The sequence below is a fragment of the Triticum dicoccoides genome, chromosome 2A (genome assembly GCF_002162155.2).
Source record: "Triticum dicoccoides isolate Atlit2015 ecotype Zavitan chromosome 2A, WEW_v2.0, whole genome shotgun sequence".
Lineage (NCBI taxonomy): Eukaryota > Viridiplantae > Streptophyta > Magnoliopsida > Poales > Poaceae > Triticum > Triticum dicoccoides.
Genome location: NC_041382.1, coordinates 396695906 through 396700246, shown reverse-complemented (window position 1 = coordinate 396700246; position 4341 = coordinate 396695906).

The following is a 4341-nucleotide window of genomic DNA, read 5'->3' as shown; positions in this document are numbered from 1 at the left end:
AACACTTGATAAATATGCACACTAAATTGCACTAAGGATGACAGTGAGGTCATCGTGTTGAGGCCACGAGTTGGTCGGGTTGTGATTGCCGTAAGGATCATGGGCCATGAGTTGGTCGGGTTTTGATCGATGTAAGGATCACGGGCCATGAGATGGTCTGGTTGTGATCGCTGTAAGGATCACGAGTATGTATTGGTAATATTATGTTTGTTGGTCACATCTGGTAAGCAAGTTGGGAGAATGAGTACCTGTTGAGCGTAGTCACATCATGTTGGTTATATAGTTGCATTGTTGATTAAAACTGGATAAATATCATAATATTGTCTGTCATCTTGTTATGCTTATTGTGAGCTTGCAAGTACATTCAATGTACTGACCTGGCGTGTAATGCCAGATTTCAGGAAAGTCCCATTGGAAAGGAGTGTTGTCCGAGTCTAGACTGTGTCCACGTCGGTGTCTTTGTGCTATCGAGTCCCGCTATGACGTTGTTCCGCTGCCGAGTAGTTGTCATGATCAAGGCCCCTTTACGTTCACCAAATAATGTACATATTGTTCAGCCGCACCGTGTGTGCCGCTTGGCCTCGCTAACTGTTGTAATATGAACTATGTTCCGCTAGCATGAATAAAGTGGTTGTATTCTGTGCCATGTTGTTGTGTGTTGCCAGAAGACAAGGTCTCTGGGCTGGCAATGCAGGGTAAACCGGTCGCTCTGAGCCGGATTGCCACAACGAGGCTGGTGGTAGTGGTGCTCATGATGATGATGACGATGATGCTCTTTGATGCTGATATTGACACCCCCTTTTGGGTATTTGCTGCCAAGGGGGAGTAGGCGCTTATTTATGTGATGTGATGCTATGTTATTAGCTTGTTAAAAAATCAAACTTATGTTAGGTGATGTGATGCTATGTTATTAGCTTGTTAAAAAATCAAACTTATGTTAGGTGATGTGATGCTATGTTATTAACTTGTGGAACTCATGTTATCGAACTCTATGCTATGAGTGATGAATCTATGTGGAGCCTATTCTAATCTTATGATATCTTGATTATCTTGTGTATGTGTTTCGGTTGTGTTGGTATCATATTGAGGGGGAGCTCTCTTCATGCTTACCTTTAGTTATTGCACATATTTTGGGGGAGCTCCACAACAAATCCTTTCGATATTCAATATTTTCAAATTCTTTCGATATTCAAAGCTTTATTTTAAAAAGTGCATGTATGTTGTGATCAACTACCAAAAAGGGGGAGATTGAAAGTGCAATCATGCCCTTAATCATATTTTATGTTGATGACAACATGCATATTGGGACTAATCATGTTTATCAAGTATCTCTCAGGATTATGTCTCAAGGGTTGTGTGTGTGGATCATGACTACGGACATATAAATATATCACTCAGGAGCAGAGACACAAGATAAAGATAAAAAACTTCGACTTCTCTTTCGGTTTGTTCTTGAGTATAGGGATCCCGCACTATTAAGAGGGGAACATTGGATTTTGTGAAAGAACTTGCTCAAACCCACAAAAATCCCCTCACATACCATCTCAAAATTCTTCCTCTAACTTGTGCACAAATAGTGGTATGTCTCTAAGCTAATAGGTCCAACTTACAACGGACGTCCGAAGTCTTCGGACGCCCAGCCTCTCTCAGCCAACCGGGATTCTGGCTCCCTCCGGTTGTCCAGTTCATCTCCATAGAACATTAATTAGCGGAAGACCGATCTCACCAGACGTCCGGTCACCGGACATACGCTCATCTCCGGATATCCGGTGCACTCCAACAGAACTAAAATTAACGGATTTCCGACAACACCGGACGTCCGGGCTCCAGACGAACGGTGCCTTCCGGACGTCCGCTGCCTATGCGTCTCACATCTCATCTGTGTCCCTGGTTGGTGTCCCAGCCACCGGACGACCGGCCGCTCTGCCGGACGTTCGGTCCAATCTGTGTCACCGGTCGTCCGTTGCCCATCGGACGTCCGTCAGCACTAAGTGGCTCAACAGTCTGTTTGCTCTCACGCTATATATAGCCTTCTCCCTCCCACGGGATAAGGTAGACCATTCACTTTGAGCTTGCCAAGAACATATCTCACTCTCTCTCTTGATTCCCTACACCAAATCCTAGATCCCCAAGAGATTTGGGAACATTTTGAGAGAAGTTCTCCAATCAAGTGATAGATCCACTCCTTCCCTTTCTTCTCACGAAAGGAATTCGTGATTGAGCAAGTTCTTGAGATTTTTCCCAACGTTCTTGTTACTCTTGGAGGTTGGAGACTCCTAGGCGGTAGGATTCTTTCGGAGAGGAATCAACCATTGTGATTACCCCCGGAAAAGTTTGTGATGGTTTGGAGACCACCCCAAGGTCTACCACAAGAGGTTGAGAAACGCCTTCGTGGTGTTGTCTCAAAGAGAGAATAGGGTGAGCCTTCGTGGCATTGGTGTGCCTTCGTGGTAACACCCACCTCTCTAAATGGTGACGTAGCTTCCCTCCAAGGAAGTGAACATCGGCATACACCCTTGTCTCTCGGAGTTGCGGTTATTCCTAACCCTAGCTCTCTACTTGTGGTTACTTGTCACTTAGCACTTACTTGCATCATATTGTACTAGCTTACTAACATATTTGTTGTCGGAGTAATGGGCCACGGGTAGGCTCACCCGAGTCCCTGAATTTATCAAGACTTTGGGCCAGCTCCGCCTAGTCGGACCCCAAGCTGAAGCTCTGCCCTCTGGGTCTGGCTGGCTCAACGGCCGGCTACCAGAGGGCGGCCAAACAAAGCCTACGGCACTACGAGTGACCGGCTCCAGCCGGCCGGCCTCCAGAGAGGGCGGCGTCAGGCAGGCGGCCACCTCGCGGCCTCGGTGCAACCGAGCCCCCAAGAGTACAAGCTAGAGCATGGCTACAGTGGAGCACGTCATCCCCGACGTACGGGACAGGCATGGCTACAGTGCTTCATATAGGCGGAGATCTCCACACGACGGGGCACTGTGCCATGTCTCCCCTGACATCGCCCCAAGCAGGCGGAACCCTGTTCCCCACGACGGCCTGTCGGTACGGCCTGCCAGCCGCAGTCCCTACCGGGCAGTGACACCGCCGAAGGTGGCGGACACCCGATCAGTCAGGCTCGGAAAGGGCCAGCCTCCAGCAGGCGGCCGTCCCTTGCTCCGAGGCAAGCACAGCATTAACCTGATGAGACCCGGTGTGGCTACAGTAACCTCCCGCCAGCCGGCGGGACCGTAGCCACGATAAGATGACCAAGCCCTCGTCATGGACAGCACGGCTACAGTAAGCAGCCACCAACCAGCCGGCGGGGCTGTCACGCCCAATATGCGACCCTATCCAAAAGGAACTCGAGGGTCCCACCAAGGATAGACCCGCATATTGAAACGTTTTCGCAAGGTGGATATCATCACATCAAGATTACATAATAGATGGGGATACATACAAGAGGCATACAATGCCACATGAGTACAACAATACAACATACAAGAACAACATCCGACTACGGATGAATCATAAACAGAAACTCAAACAATATCCACCCTGCTAGCCCAGGCTGCCGACCTGGAACCTATCCCCTGATCGAAGAAGTAGAAGAAGAAACTCCAAAACAAGCAACATCGCACAACGTGTACCTGCAACTGTTGTTGTAGTAATCTATGAGCCACGAGGACTCAGCAATCCCATTACCATGGGTATCAAGACTAGCAAAGCTTAATGGGAAAAGGAAGGGGTAAAGTGGTGAGGTTGCAGCAGCGGCTAAGCATATATGGTGGCTAACATACGCAAATGAGAGCGAGAAGAGAAAGAAAGGAACGGTTGTCAACTAGCAATGATCAAGAGGTGATCCTGAACTCCTACTTACGTCAAACATAACCCAGAAACCGTGTTCACTTCCCGGACTTCGCCGAGAAGAGACCATCACGGCAACACACACGGTTGATGTGTTTTATTTCAGATCTGGTGTCAAGTTATCTACAACCGGACATTAACAAATTCCCATCTGCCACATAACCACGGGCACGGCTCTCGAAAGTTTATACCCTGCAGGGGTGTCCCAACTTAGCCCATGATAAGCTCTCGCGATCAACGAAGGATATTCCTTCTCCCCGGGAAGACCCAATCAGTCTTGGAATCCCGGCTACAAGACATTTCGACAGTAATAAAACAAGACCAACAAGACTTCCCAGCGTGCCGACATCCTGATAGTAGCCGCGCGTATCTCGTCTCAGGCCACGACCGGATGAGCAGTACGTACAACTAGAACCAGCCCTCAAGTTTCCTCGAGGTGGCGCTGCAAGTGGCTCTAGTTTGGACCAACACTTAGACAAGCATTGGCCCGGG